Source organism: Mus pahari, chromosome 10 (assembly GCF_900095145.1).
Source record: "Mus pahari chromosome 10, PAHARI_EIJ_v1.1, whole genome shotgun sequence".
Classification (NCBI taxonomy): Eukaryota; Metazoa; Chordata; class Mammalia; order Rodentia; family Muridae; genus Mus; species Mus pahari.
Window position 1 is genome coordinate 86,594,692 of NC_034599.1, and position 16,871 is coordinate 86,611,562.

The following is a 16,871-nucleotide window of genomic DNA, read 5'->3' on the forward strand; positions in this document are numbered from 1 at the left end:
TCCTTCCTTCCTTCCTTCCTTCCTTCCTTCCTTCCTTCCTTCCTTCCTTCCTTCTGTCTTTCTGTTTTGTTTTTGGTTTTGTTGTTTTTTTTTTTGAGACAGGTTTCTCTGTAGCCCTGGCTGTCCTGAAACTCACTCTGTAGACCAGGCTGGCCTCAAACTCAGAGATCTGCCTGCCTCTGCCTTCCAAGTGCTTTTATTAAAGGCATATGCCACTACTGCCCCAATTCTTTATTCAATTTCTAATCAAGCTTCTTCTTAATCTCCTTATCTCTTTCAGCACAACCCTAGGCTTCAAGATTACAATTCCTACTGCTTTCTCTCATTTTTAAAAAATTTTCTTTGATCCACGTTTTCTTTTTTATTGTACATCTGCATAAGACTACTATCAAGCTTGCAACAGGGTCAATATCATATCATGAACTCTCTTCCACTAAAGAAATTAGACTTTTTTCTTTCTTTTTAGTTTAGTTCAGGGCAAATTCTTAGGATACAGACAGAAAACAACTACATACTTTAGTAAAGTACCACAAGGATGGACTCTAGCCAAGTATGATAGACCTTCACAGTTTGAATGACTCTCAGCACTACCATCTTTCACATCCATTAAGCTCTGCTGATAACATTCAACCACTTAACTAGTACAAAATTTCAAAGTCTTGTACATTCCTCCAAACAGCATGGTCAGGCCTGTCATAATAGTCTGCTATCTAGTATCAGTGTTTATATTAATTGCTTTCCTATTGCTCTGATTAAATACCATAACCAAGGCAACTTATAAAAGAAAGTGTTTAATTAGACTCTATTACAGCACATAACAAGTGTTACTAAATACAATGAGTGTCGCCTTCTCACTGGGATATCAAGTAAGCCTCAAATCTCAAAGAACAACACCCCTGGGTCCATGATAGCATGACTTTTTTCATTTAATGATGAAAAAGCCTGAAAGACATTGGCATTGGTCCCTTCATCTGTCCTGTTTCCTGACACTTACTCCAGCCCATTCATGATCTAGAGCCAGAGTGATCATTTAAGGCAAGAGCCATCTTAGTTGCACTGTAACAAAGCTATAGCTCCAAGGCTCCTCTTTCTGGCAGCAAGTGGAAGCTCCATTGCTTATAGAAAACCAGCAGCTGTACCTTCATACTGAAGCCACCAACTTCCCCTGGAGAAACTGAATAACTGCATCTGATGAGCACTTGGGAGTAGGAAGAGGATACAAATACCTTTGGCAAATAGGTGTGTATATATGCTACCTTGTTCTGGTGGTAACTACTTTCAACTTAAGCTTTTGGAAAATCTCAGAGAGTGCTTAGATAATGGAACACTGCAAACATAACTTTATAAGCAAGCTGGTTTTAGAAGCTATAGATCAGACTAGAGAGATGGCTCAGTGGTTAAGGGAACTGACTGCTCTTCCAGAGGTCCTGAGTTCTGTTCCCAGCAACCACATGGTGGCTCACAACCATCTGTAATGGGATCTGAAGCCCTCTTCTGGTCTGAAGACAGCTACAGTGTACTCAGATAAATAAAATAAATAATCTTTTTTAAAAGAAGAAGAAGAAGAAGAAGAAGAAGAAGAAGAAGAAGAAGAAGAAGAAGAAGAAGAAGAAGAAGAAGAAGAAGAAGAAGAAGAAGAAGAAGAAGAAGAAGAAGAAGAAGAAGAAGAAGAAGAAGAAGAAGAAGGAGAAGAAGAAGCTACAGATCATTTGGAAACTATCATGTTCTTCAAGCATGAAATGAAACACTACGAGGAGTTACTGTTACAACTAGCAGCCTTATGCTTCTGATAGTGAAATGGCAGATAGAGTTCTATAGTGTGTTACCATAGCCATCGCCTTTGAAACTTAGCTTCCTTTCCAGAAAATTCAGTTACTGATTTTACAAACTTGGATTAATTATATTTTATAAAATAAACATTAACATTACTTGAAAGTTATTTTGAATTGCTAGGTCCAAAAGCAAGACACAGAGACTACCACTCACGCATGCAATAGGGAAGGGTGTTTTTATTTCCCCAAAGCAAGAAACCTGCACGTAGGTATCAGACACTTAACAAAAATGGCAACCCTGGACAATGTGGCACAGGTCTTTTATAGGAAACTGGGGGATGTTTTAGCAAAGCTTAGGTAATCTAAAACGTCACTGGCGGGTGCTGTGAAGGTTTCATGGGTTGGTTTCTGATTTGCTGCTATGTTAGTTTCACTGTATCTGGTGAGGCTTTGAGGAAACTTCGGGAACTGTTTCAGTTCTGGACTTATCCTCCCGTTGTCAGAGCCATCGGTAGTTAACAGCCCATTGTCAGGAGGTGCTTCTGCGGAGCTCAGTCCTCTCCCCTAGGAAACTGAAACTTTTCCGTTCCCAAGGTTTTTACTTTTATATTTTTTCGGGGACTTCTCAGAATTACAATGAGTACACATCTAAGTAAAAGTAGCAATGTCGCACTTCTCAATGCTATACACCCAATGTAAATTTTGTTTTCAAAATACACCACAAATTAAGCACAGTAAAATTTCTTTATATTTCCATAAAGTACTGGTTTATCATAGTGTGAATTGATGACCAGGAATGAGTGGTGTGTATCAAATAGAAAGGCACTTGGTGGGAAGTTTGTTGTTTGAATAATGTGAATTAACGGAACCAGAAAGGTTTCCTGTGGAAAACATAGTAGTTTGGATCCCAGGAGTGAAGAATGAGGCTGTGTGACCTTTGGAAGGCCATTTTTCTCTTTCAGCCTCAATTCTCATATTTTTAAAAAGTAAGAAAGACTGAAAATTATGGTTTAAAATTATTCAAGAAAATGAAAAGCACACACATAATAAGCAGTGACATATGTTAGAAAAACCAGTACTTGCCTAAAAGATGAAGAAAGAAAACATTGAGTGAATGGCATATAAACAGAAGATGATCAACAGAGCAAAGGGATTATAAGCTTCCTTATATTGGTCATAGAAAAATACATTATTTTTATTTTTATTGTTTTAAAATTTTATTTCAATTTTATATGTCATGGGCTTAAAGCTTAAATTCCTATCCATGGTAGTGCATATTAAAATAAGCCCAGGGTTATCTTGCAGCTCCATGTATGAAAACTAAAGAATAAACATTTATACAGTTGTTAGAATACTTAGAGATTTATGTCTGAAATTTATTCAAAGTAATGTGTGATGTACACATTCAACTGTTACTGAGGTGTGTAAAATTTCCAATAAAATACTGGACTTGATGTGATAAATGGTATATTATTGAAAAATATCTTGTGAGATTGATTTAAAATTAAATTAATAAACAAAAAATTCAAATCACTCTGGCTAAAAAAAATTGGGAAAACTGAATATACCATTTGCTCTGATTTATCTGTTCTTAAAGTTGATCTATTCTTTCACATTTGTAATTGATATTAAACTTCCTGAAACTTTTTAAAATTCTGCTTATATAATACAGTGCCTAGCTCTTTGAGCTAAGCATGAAGTGACAATGTGAAAACAAAGTCTATTTCTATCTACTGTGAAAATTCTAGGAAAACGGCCAACAGATTACATAAATCAAAACTCACATCAGCACTGTATACTAAGCAGATGGCTTTATATGCTAATGTGTTATTTGATGCTCTATCCCTATTGACCAGAGGCAAGATGAAAACTTCTGTAAGGTCACAAAGACCTTCTGCTCACAACCTTCCCCTCCTTCTTGGTGTCACTATGTCAACTGATAATGAGAGTTTAGACTGTGAATAAAACATTGTATTGTCTTTTTATTTCTTAAAATATATAAAATATACTTGAGCAGAAATATTTCTTGATAGAAATTCTGAGTATAAGGCAGGATATTGAAAATATAAGTAATCCCATGAGACTGAGAATAAAAAATGAGCAAAAAAAAAAAAATCCCACTCTTTTATGACTTTAAAATAATTTATAATTTTAAAATGAGAAAGAAGATTATTCCCTTGAAAAAATATGAACTCAAGAAATTGATAAATATTTTAGGAAAATATTTTAGAAAATAAATAATTTCACAAAATCTAGATATTTGATTTGTATTTATGAATCTTGATATGCTGAGATTAGTAGATATCTCTTTAAACAAAGAAGAGAGAGAACAATATCATTAAGCTGATAATCAACTTATGTAGTGTTTTTCAGTTGATTAGTTCAGAAATGTTCACCCCACATAAAAAGGCATCCTTCTAAAAAATCAGAATATACATTTTACCTAAAGTGTTGGTAAGAACTCCATGACACAGAAAGGCCCAATGTCCAAATTAAAGTGGGAAGCTCATTCAGTAAAATGGTGGGCAGTTTCAGGACTCAAGGTTTTCCCTAGACTTGTTGGTAAGATGACACAAAGAAGGAGAAGAAACACTATCCTCCGAAATATGATTTTTAGACATTGTGATCCAATAATGTGTCCTGAAAAATTTGTTGATCATGCTGAAGTAAGAATTGTAATATATATATATATATATATATATATATATATATATATATATATATGTATGTATATATGAAGAAAGACTGTTGAACACTGTAAGCAGAACTTCAAGGGCCTTCCTATTAGGATCTTGGAAAAAAATTGTGACGAGAACTATGCCGACTCAAGAAATTTCACAGAAGAACAATATTAGCCACTGTGATAGAGACCATTCCTAAGATATTTTGACAAACAATGTAGCTTACTTCTGCTCTAGTCTTAAGAGTTTGCCTCAGGAAAACTTGAAAAGTAATCAGCTAATTTCTTTGCTAGAGGAGATTTCAAAATAGCCTATTATTGACTTTGTTATTAGTAATCACTGTCTGCAGCTCTACAATAAAAAAGAACAAGTGGGCCAAAAATAAATACAGAACTACAATTTGAACAGAAAAATAACAGTGGAAGACTTCATTTCATATCCGAGGATTGTGCTGCAGGAAAGCAAAATTAAGGAGAAGCCTAATCTACATTGGAGTAAAAGGAAGAGCACCCACAGGGAAAGATTCCACCTAGCTAAGGTTCCAACCTGTTAGGAGAAAAGGTCTAAAGAACTTTCTGTTCCTAGAAAGAAACAAGAAACAAATGTTCTGCAAATGTGTGTCAAGAGGACCAAGTTCCATCCCAAGTAGGCAGCAGAACTTGCCTGTGGTCAACTTATGGTGCTGGCTTTAATGTCATGGAGGATATAAGGTTAAAGGGGTCATGAAATCATCTTTGTTTTCAGAGAGCTGCTAAGGCCAGGAATATGACTTGAGAGGTATGAGTCTGTGGAAGTGACACTTGTACTGACTAGGAGATATCAAGAGGTTGGTTATTTTATTTATTTACGTTTCAAATATTATTCCCCTTTCCAATTTCACATCCATAATCCCCCTATTTCCCCGACTCCCCTTGCTTCTATGAGGGTACTCCTGCCTCAATGCCCTAGCATTCCCCTATGCTGGGTCCTCCACAGGACCAATGGACTTCCCACCCATTGATGCCAGATAAGGTAATCCTCTGCTACATATGCTGCTGGAGCCATGGGTCCCTCTATATGTACTCTTTGGTTGGTGGTTTAGTCTCTGGGATCTTTGGGAGGCCTGGTTGGTTGTTATTGTCTAAGTTCATGCCTTGCTTTTCTTTATTAGAACCTGCCTAATAGACAAGAAATTTATGTATGGTGTGTAAGCTTTTCATAGTGCGCTTTTCTTTTTTACTTTTGATCCTTGTTATTAAGGTGAGATTGATATAGAAATTGGACATCTTTAATGTGTATAACTAAATGATTTGGGGGAAAGCCATATAGTTGTTAAGCTGTAGCCACTAAAGTTGTATCAATCACCTTTCATAGCTTCCTTTTCCCACCACCATCATCATCATCACTATCATAACCATCATCACCACCACCACCATCACCTTCATCACTATCACTACCACCACCACAACCATCATCATCATTGCATCACCATCATCATTACTATATCATTACCACCACCACCACCATTATCGTCATTGCTATCACCATCATCACCACAAACACCACCACCATCATCACACCATCACCACACCATCACCATCATCATTGCCATTATCACCACTATCATCACCATCACTATCACCAACACCATCATCACTATCCCCATGACAACCACCACCACTCCTGCCACCACTATCATTGTCCTGTTAGGTTGTGGTAATGCTTCCATTATTAGTTTTAAAAGAGTGGTGTGGCTTGCCACATTAGTTATTTCTATGTGTGGGAAAAGCACAAAACATAAGCTTAATCTCGTGCACACAAATCCGTCTTTCTGGCTTCAAATTCCAGAAGATTTTCTACTGGACTTTCATGTGAAAATGAACCACACACCGTGGGAGTTGCTACTGTTTCCCGAGACATCAGGCTATGAAGTGCCATTTGAGTTGTAAACTAAGAATGCAGAAATATAGAATAGGGAGAACAGAAGGAATTGTCTTCCCTGTCCTATGGAATGAGCTGTCCTGGTGATATCCAAGTTAGATAAGACCATAGTATATGCGTGACATAGTTTATGTGTGACATAGTTTATGCGTGACATAGTATATGCGTTGATATTTAAAGGCTCAGAGCTTAGTCCTCTCTCCCCTCCCCCAATTTGGCTCTATGAGAAATTATAATTCTGGAAGCAAATTAATGATGAAAAGGACAACTTTCTACTCAGTAGACTTCAAGTTGTCTAGTTCAGAAAGGTCTGCAACCCTGCCAGAACTCATTCCTGGGACATATAGGGGTGTAAGGAGGAGGTGCTTGTGGAAATATGACACCTGGATCTGACTGACTCATCAGCATAGCTTAGTGGACTCCATGGCCTCTTCACCAGAAAGAAATTTCTGTTGTTAAGGTCATTTTCTGGGTCCTATTTGTTAAATTTTCTAACAGTATATTAAAATTGTTCTAATATATTAAAATTCCCTTCAAAATTTTAATTTTCTTGAATGATAGCTTATTCTTATTGTAGAACTTGTGTTCCAATTCTCAAATAATGGTAATATTTTCAATTTTTAGTTCTACTTGCATCAGTATTTGACTTTTAAATTGTGAACAGTATAATAATATATCATGTGTATCATCTGTATGCCTCTTAAAATAATTCCACTTATTAGTGTTTCATTTCTCATATAATTTCATTTATCATTAGCATTTGGGACATTACCTGATCTGTTTCTTGGAGCAATGCTATAAAAACTAAATCAGAGGGTCATTAACAGTGTTAAGAAATTTTGTCATTCTTTTATATTTGAGGGCATAGTATTCATAATATATTTAATTATATTAGCATTATAAGTAGTAAAATTTAGATAGAAAATTAACAACAAGGACAATTTAGTATATATTTTAATATATAGACACTTCAAGGAGAAAATAGAGACACAGATATAACCTGAGCTAAGACCTAATCTCATTCCTTAGTTAATATTTTTATTTAATTTAATGACAAAATTCATCTGGTTTTGATCACTGTCTCACTGGTGTTCAAATGAATTTGAGATATATATCTTGCATTATCTATTCATCAGGTATTCTTCTCCTCTTATATTTCATTATCTGATATAAGTAACTTTTTATTTTTTTCTATGGTATAGCCCTTCAAGTATACAAATAAAAGACCAGATACTGCCCAATTTCCATTAACCAAAGTCTCTAGCTTTGCAAGCATCAGACTTTTTGGATAACTGTACCTTCTTCTAAAATGGTACTGAAAATATAAATAAAAAGCAGTATTTAGATGAGTGAGAACACTGGTATTGTACTCACCCTTTGACAGTTTTGGATACTTGTCACTTGCTACATTGGGAAACAGTACATTTCATGTGCAATCCCTCCTGTCAAGCTAGAGAAGCAGGACTTTAACCTCTAGCTTCCTTCTGTATCTGTTCGTCATCTTTGATAACTAGAAACTTCCCTATTTTCAAAAATAGGGAAGGAATAACCCTATTTTCTGTGTCTATGTTTTTTTTTTTCTTTTAATTTCTTTTTCCTAGTTTCTGTAAATTGAGAATGCAGACATTGTGGGAAATAGTAAAAAAGAACCCACCAACTCTCCATGCTCTTGCTTCTCTCAACCAGTCAACTCTTCAGACTTCCCCCAGGCCATAGGGCTGGTGCAGTCAGTCTCTCTGCCTGTCAACTCTCTGCCCGCACCCCCCCCCAGTTCCTCTTGTTACTATGCAAGGCCCCATGCACCCCACAGTCAGCCATCATAACACCAAATTACCCAGTAGAATTAAAACTCTCAAAGCTTATAGTTAACCAATCAGATTTATATATCAATAAAAATCACAATTTACAAGATGCCAATATAATAATTTCAGAGCCAATTGATAATGATAAAGCTTTATCCTGATTATTCTTATGATATCATCATGTCAGCCTCCATTCTCCTTCTCCCTCTCTTCTGAGATGCTCTCTCTCTCTCTCTCTCTCTCTCTCTCTCTCTCTCCCTCTCCCTCTGAAACTCCTAGCTCCACCTCCCCTTTCCCTGTCCAATCACAGACCTCCTCAGCACTAATGTAATTGGACAGGGAAAATCTTGCAACAAGACTAAACTTTCTTTAATGTTAAATTTCCATGTAAACTTTGCTATTAAGAAAGCTTGTTATTAAATATAAAATGAAGAATATGGCCCAAAATATAAAATAATGACAAAAGGTTGTTACTGATCCTCTTATTTTAATAATTCATGTTTAGCTGAAAACATACCATTAATTCAATTTGATATTTTTTGGCAAGAGAGGTAGGAATGACAACACATTCATTTCCTTTACTGTTATTCCTGTTGAACATATGGTATTTTAATAAAATTGAGACAAAATAACATAGTTCTCAAGGCAAATGCTAAATATATAAATTCTTCTGATGACAGTTTTTTAATGAAGGCACTATTCTAAAAATCTAATCATGTAAAAGTGGAAACATTTTGGCAAGTGGAGGGACAATTAGGTATGGCTAGCCAACTGCAATAATCCTGTAGGCTTCTTAGGCATCAGACAAGGAATTATAAAAAGTGCACACCTAGAGTAGAGATTTTGGAAAAATGACTTGATCTACTCGGGACCTCTTTCTTACAAATTATCATTATATTAAGCTGTTAAGAATTTTCAATTACTCACTGCCTTTTAATAGTGTCCAAAGAACTTCCAAGAGATATGCAAGCATTTATTCAATAAAATATGTAAAAATTAAATAAAAAGCAAATAAAAACCAACCAACTAAACAAACAAACAAAAGAACAGAAAGATCAGTAAAAACACAGGAACCTGACTTCAGAGAAGACAAAGCTAGAATTCTTATGTCTGTCTAGAGGAAAGAGTCTTTCAAATTGCTTTTACAAAATAGCTTTTGGCAACTCCTACAGCTTATTGGATGGAAGAAGCATTTGTGGTTATTTCTGCAACCTGAGAGATATTTTACATAATCTACATGTCATTGGTTGCTTACATTAAATGGATAGACAGCAAAAAAGTGACATCACACGGGGACTTCATATGGAAGAACAGCATGGAGTCATTGGCCAAGAGCAATACAGGCTTTGCAACATGGCCCTGTTAATGGGAAATTGTTCTATTTGGCTTACCCAAGTTATGACTTCCAACATCCCCACTTCCCAGAAATACTGTTCAAGATAGACATTATAATCAGTGGTCAATAAGAGATTCTGTCCATGATTCCATAAAATCCACATTGGGCAGTGGTAATCAGATGATACCTTCAAACTACACACGGAAGACAGATGCTCCACCATTCTGGTTTCACATTTAAGGTCCAAGCGGGGATGAGAGTGCAGAGCTCTCCTTTCTCACTGCTTCCCTTTGTACCCACAGGGTTTAAATTCGATCATCCTACCCAATTTCAATCAGCCTAAGCTCTGTGGTAATTGAATTTCCTAAGAATTGGGAAACAAGAGTAAAGGAAGCAAAGCAAAAACTGTAAGTGCACAAATGCTGACAGCTGTTACCCTACCAGTAGAGGAAGACAGCCAGAGCTAGAGGATAACACGAAAGGGGACTGGAATGAAAGCCTGGTTAAGTCAGTGATTTCTAGTAGATAGAAATACAAGGCACACATTCAAGTTCTCTGCAGAATACAATTGTGAAAATAAATTCACTGATTTGTACAACCATGTCACTAAACAAAAAGCTAAGACTCCAGTATGTTAATACGTCTTTGGCCCTACACAATGGAACACCGGAGTAGCAATTGCTGATCACACATTAGGATCTCTTCGAAAGAAGGCTCTCCCAGACTCTAATCATGTTTCCTCTCTGTTGAGATGGCCATTAAGTTTTGGGTGATGAAAGCAACCCTAATGACTTAGTATTGCTACTAAGGAATTCTGCTACAGAATAGAGTCAACTATGGACTTAGTGACCTCTCAGGAGAGCTTCCTTTCTGCTCAGTGATTTACTTGTTGGCAATTTTAAGTGTGAGCCTCTGGAGAGATTTGGGCTCTCTCTTCCTTTGCATATTGTTTGACTACATGATCATAATGGGTTCCAGTGAAAGGGTGCAAGGGTCTTTAGCCAGGCCATTGCTAATAAGCAGTATGGATAAGGAATAGGTACCTTAGAATCAAAGTTAGGTACCTTAGCATTGTCTTTTGTTTTGTTTTGTTTTATCTGTATACTTCTTACAGCTGGGCTGGATGGTAGGAAGAGTAAAATTTTATCCACTTCAAACTCCGTACTTTCTTCATAGTCTGTATATCACTGATAGATGCAGTGAATTATAAAAATTCTTAGTCAGGATATATGTGCTGGAGGCAATCACTTGAACTTTATTTCTTAGTTTCTTCATAGTGCACACTGAATGTTGCAAGTATGTAAACATCTGCTTTCGTTTGCTTTACTGTTACTAAGATAAAATTACCATGATCTAAAGCAGCTTATGGATGAAGGCTTTTGTATTGTGTACAATTCAGTGGGGCAGCCTGGCAGCAAGCAGCAGGCATGGAAACAAGAGCAGGAAGCTAAGAAGTCACATCCCTATGCACACACAGGAAGCAAAGAGTGTGACCTGGGATTGGGACGAGGCTGTAAACACTCGAAGCTCTCTTCTAGTGGTACACCTTCTCCAGCATGGGAGGAGACAAGCATTCAAATACATGAGCCCATGGAAATATTGCTCTTTGAAGCCACAAAGCCGCCTTGATGATTTTGATATAAGAGACTTTTCCTGGAATACTATGTGTCAAGATTGTTTATGATTTACAATCAGATTAGAAATAAGTATGCTCAGTGTTTAGGCTCAGAAAGAAGGGAGTTTGACATGTGGCTTTTATATGTAATGATGGCTTAGTCTAAAAAAAATCAGCTCTGTTGTCCATTTGTCAAATAGGAATTGTAGCACCTACAGCACTTCAGTGCAGTGCTGGGAAGAGTAAAGGAGGAGCTGAATGTAAATTCTCGGCACAATAACTAGTAAAAAAACAATACAATCCATAAAAAGCAGGAATCATTACTTCTTTCTCTAGGCATAATGTTTTATAAATATGTTTTGTAGTGAAATGACATCAAAAATGAAAGAGATAAAAATAGAAAGGGAAATAAATAATATTCATAATTCTATACTGTGATAAGGAGGTGAATTATAATTTTCTGAACATCAACTTCACGCATGGAGTTGTGTTGTAGATACTTAAATCTTCGCAATGATATTGAAGAAATTACTATTATTCTCTTAAAACACAAAAGAAACAATTTTAGACATCCAGAGTTTTTTAGGATGTCACATGATAATTCTAAAAATAATACTAAAGGAGAGATCTGTATTATTATTACAAACAAGATCTAATTACAGCTCTTATGATTTTTCAGTAGATGTATTTTCATTAATCAAATGAACAGGATGCCTGTAGAGGTCTCCTTGACAACCAGTTGACTCAGGAATGCCTTGTGAGTTTTTTTTTTTTCTTTTGGTAATTGTATAGTATGTGTTTGTGTTTGTGTGTGTGTGTGTGTGTGTGTGTGTGTGTGTGTGTGTGTAGAAGTACCATATTATTAATGCCATTCTTTCAGTCCACAAATTACATGTTTTTTAAGAAGCTGGGCTAAAATATAATTTTCCATTCCAGTACATTTTTTTTGTATTAAGAACAAAGTAAGAGGTAAAAAGGTAGCAGGCAAGAGTAAATTCATTTAAGCATTTTTGGTTTGCAAGCTTGACAAAGACTTAATTTATTGGGTCTAAAGATAAATTGCATACAAAGAAAAATTATGAAATCTTATTTAGTAAAAGGCTTGGAACTATTTTGAACATCAAGAAAATTGATCATAGTATATCAAAAATAAATGTAAGAAATTGATGTTGCAGTTAATTTAAGAACCAGTCTCGTGGCTTACTCTGTTGGTTTATGGCTGTCCTTTTTTCTTATCACCTATGATAAAAGCATTTCTCTAGAGTGTCATAATAATTCTTCTGACCCACCAATGGATTAAATCCAAGGAGATAGCTCTGCATTCTGCTCATCCAAAGTTTTATAAAAAAATCCATACAAGTCTTTTAAACAGAACCAGTATCTAAAGAATTCTTATATTTCTATTAGCATTCTGTTTCTAAAAGACTGAGTGTTAATGCTTTTGAAGTTTATACAGCTGAAATAAAACATGGCAATATTACAATATTAGCAAACATTATCTCTGTGGTAGTTTAAAAGAGAAATATCCATAGACTCAGTCTTACATATACTTACGGTTTCCAATTGATGGTGAAATTTTGGAAATTTAGGAGCTGTGGTATTGCTGGTGGAAGTATGTCAGTGCGCTTGGCTTTTGAGACCACTTTATAACTATGAGCTGAAACAACCTTTTCCCCTTAACTCTTTCTCTTATACAATCAGGTTATGATTATAAGAATGTGAATAATAACTTTTTTCAGAACACATAACATAGTAGTTTCAGTTCCTTTGGGATAAAATGGAAATTGTTGTTTGAGAATTTCTCCCTCATGATCTTATGGCCTCCTCTAGAGCAATGTGAAGAATTATCTGGAGCCAGAAGACATCACATTGTGTTTCCTCATTAATGAGCCTGGCCTACATCTAATCAGCATGGTCTATACTCAAGTTCCATAGACATTGAGGCCCAAGAGCCTCTTGAGCCACTTGCTTTCTGTGTGCTTCTGTACACAAAGCTCTAAAGCCCTAACCCAAGCTCACCAACAAGCCTCCTCTTTACTGTGGGATGACACTCTGTTATGTCTACATTTTAGCTGCTCTGGGTTTCTGTAAGTCAATATCCCTCACTTAGAAGGCTAGGTCTCTGTGGCCCTGCATGGAGATATAGTTGTCAAGGCTACATTCCTTCACAGAAGTGTTATAGAAACCTGTGCCTAAAGCCTACTGGGTATTGTGGCATTTGGAGCATACCCTACTGGAAACAAAGAAGACTTTTGGCAATGATTCTGATTCCTATTTTTCTTTTTGAATTTGTTGATACTTTATTCTCACCGTCTAAAGTAACTGGAAATCCACTGTTTTAGTATTGATCATTATTTCATAATTCTAATGTTATAATATTCATGTCCAAATAATCATAAAATTCTAAAATGTAAAGTTGGCTTTCTTTAAGATTCCTAATTTCTTACTTTTTCCAGTACCTATTGCTCACTGTCTAGATTGTTCCTTTCAATTCCAGAGATGCTCAAAATATAACTTGCATCAAACATGAAATAAGCAAAAACTTATTGCTTTATTTATTTTTTTATTTTTTTTTATTTTTTTTACCTTTTTTTATTTATTTTTTATTTTTTTATTATAGCTTTAGTTGTTCGGTTTTTGCCAGACAAGGCTGTAATAACATAATCCTCCAAATAACAACAGTCTTACAAGAGGTGATTTCTTGGTCACGTTAGCAATGGGTTGTTATAGATGTTTAACAAATTGATACTGTATGGTCTAATACCGAATCCAAAACAGGTCAGAGAAGCCATTCTTTCTCAGGATGCACATAGATATAGCAATAATAAACAATAAAGGAACCAATAGAAACACATAAATGCCCTTGAGATCTAAGATTTGCCTTGATATAACTCTGTCACAATTGCTCAAATTCAATGTCTCTTGCCAGAGCAAGGGTGGTTGGGGCTGTCCTGGGTACCATGTGGCAGTCATTAGGCTTATATTCCTCCTGTTGGAAGGAATAGGAAATGTTCGGTGCAGTAATGAACCTGACTAGAATCATTCTATATCACTTACATATTTACTAATACAAGATTAAGCAATTATATTCAAAAGATGCCATTCTGTTTATTTATAGAAAGTTCATATAAATTTAAGAGGGGCATAGCTATACTATTATAGTCTTAAGGTCTCCTGCTGCAACAAATTGCCACAAATCAACAGGAGAGACATGGGTATTGGATATGTGTGTGAGAGCCTCCATGGGTAAAACCAAATGCTTATATATGGATAAATGATGAGACAAATCAGGAGAGAAATCACCAACAATGCAGCTAAAAGGAAGATTGGGAGTTCTGATCACATACACATCTCTAGGCTTTGAACCCCCCTTCCTTGTCTCGTTGGTGGTAAGAATTTCTTCCTGCACAGTATGGAGATGACACCTTTCACATGAAGTTTTATCTCTTACTGGCAGGAAATGGGATGACAGAGAACCCTGTTGCACTTGTTACTTATCTAAAGACCTGAGCTTGCACATACGTAATCCTGCTTATAGGAAAGCATATTTTAGAGTGGCAGTCTCTACATTCATTACAGGAAGGGAAAAAGACCTTTTTTAAATTCAGTGATGATGAGGAAAAGTTTATCTGTCCTTTCAAAGAAAAAATATATGAAAATCACTATTATCATATCAAGTAAACAAAAAAATATAATTTATGAACTGATGGTGAGGTATCAGTAGATAAACATCATTTAAAGAGAACCTGAGTAATAAGGCTAATAAATCAAAATACCATAAAACCAAAATAATTCCCAATTGTCTTAGTTGCTTCCTACTTCAGAAAATAGCCATATGGTTCCTGGATGGTTCAAGTTTAAGAACACTTGTATGAAGATTGTTCTTAAGTGTATATTCATTATTAGTACTGACATGATGATAAGAACTAAGTGTGCAATAATTTCAACATCTTAGTTTTTGCTACACATGTGATTTTTAACACTTGCGGAGAATAGCACAGTACATACAGCTCAGTTGCTTGAGGATTTTAAAGTTTGTATAGGTCAGTATCCAGGCTATAAGGTGGCCAAACTAAAGGACACAAAGATAGACCATCAGAGCATGATACTCAAGCATGACTATTCTGATATAGCCAAGGGTATCATGCCATGTACTACTTCATGTTTACCTACCTATCTGGTGCCCTAGAAAGGCATTGGCAATACTGACTCATGGCAGCCAATCCCTGATAGACCACTTCCTTCCAGGTGCTAAGTAGGAAACCTGGATACAATCTTCCACTTTTATGTTAAGAAGCTTCATGCCCTGCCCAGTATATCCACAGGACCTGAGATATAAAACAGGCCCCATCTCTACCCATAATTGCTTGCTATCTTCCTTCACTTCCCAGCAGCCTTCCCCTGCTCTGCAACATTGAATGGGCTTGCTCACATGGGGCCCCTGGACCTCTTCAGATATTCCTATTATCTCATGGGGTTCACCACTAGCTCCAATGGTCCACCTTTTTTACATCTGGTATCTATGTCTCATTTCCTAGGGTCTAGCCACAAGCTACAGGTGTCAACTCTCCCCCATTAGCACAAACCTACCTCCAAGATCCAGTAGTGTGTCCACTTTCTCTCATTGCACACATTCAGGTCCCAGGCTTCACAATCTAGTTGCTATACTAGACATTACACAGTCACACTCCTCCTTGGTGGCCGTTCTGACACCTACGGGATCTGCCGATAGCCTCTGGGAGCTCACACTTAGCATCCCAGGATGCACCCAGCCTCCATGCCCTTCTTGCTGAGGCCTTGCAAAGATTCCTGAGAATATTTCTGTCCTTCCCCAAAGCAACCTCTCTAGCACTACCAGCTCTTTGCCATTCTTTCCCAAGGCCAATGCTTACACTGTTTTGTATTTTGTTCTTTTCTCAATCTATTGAGCACCCTCCCACCTGAAAGAAAAACGAACTTCTCAGAGAAATGTTTACCAAGCTAAACAGAAACAACTGCAACCGTGACCAAAGGGATACAGTGAAGACTCCAGGATGCTGGGTATGGTAAACTAGCCAATGAGAACAATTACAGGCAGAGGATGAACCTGTCAAAACATACACAGACACACACACAGACACACAGACACACACACACACAGACACACACACACACACACACACACACACACAAAGGTTTTGTGTGTTACAGGCTCAGAATTGGAGGGGTAAAATTATATAATACCTGAGTCCAAATGATTATGTCAGTAGCCCTAGATGCCAGACACAGAGCAGCAGAATTTGGTATTTGCTCTGCCTGGTTTGTGGTCTTAATTTGGTTTGATCATTTCCTGATATCTCTACTCCTCTTTTTTAGAATAAGAATGTTTAATCAGTACAACTGTATATAGGAATGAAGTGACTTGTTTTTAATTTCCCAGGATAAAACAATAAAGAGACTGCCTCTGTTCTAAGAGGAGACTTTGGGCTTTTGAGCATGTTGGACTGTAAACGACTATGGTGTCTTCAAGAGAATGACTGAACGTAGTTTTCATTATGAGATGTCCATAGTGTATAGTGACAGGAATGGAAGATTGTGGTATAAAGTGACATGTTTGCGTGTCAAGATGACAAGAGATGGCCTTGTGATGGTTAATATTTATTTTTAACTTGACAGAATCTAGAATCACCTAGGAGATAAGTCTGTGGACATGTCTGTAAGAGCAATTACAGATAGGCTTAGTTCAGTTTGGAAGACTCGTCCTAA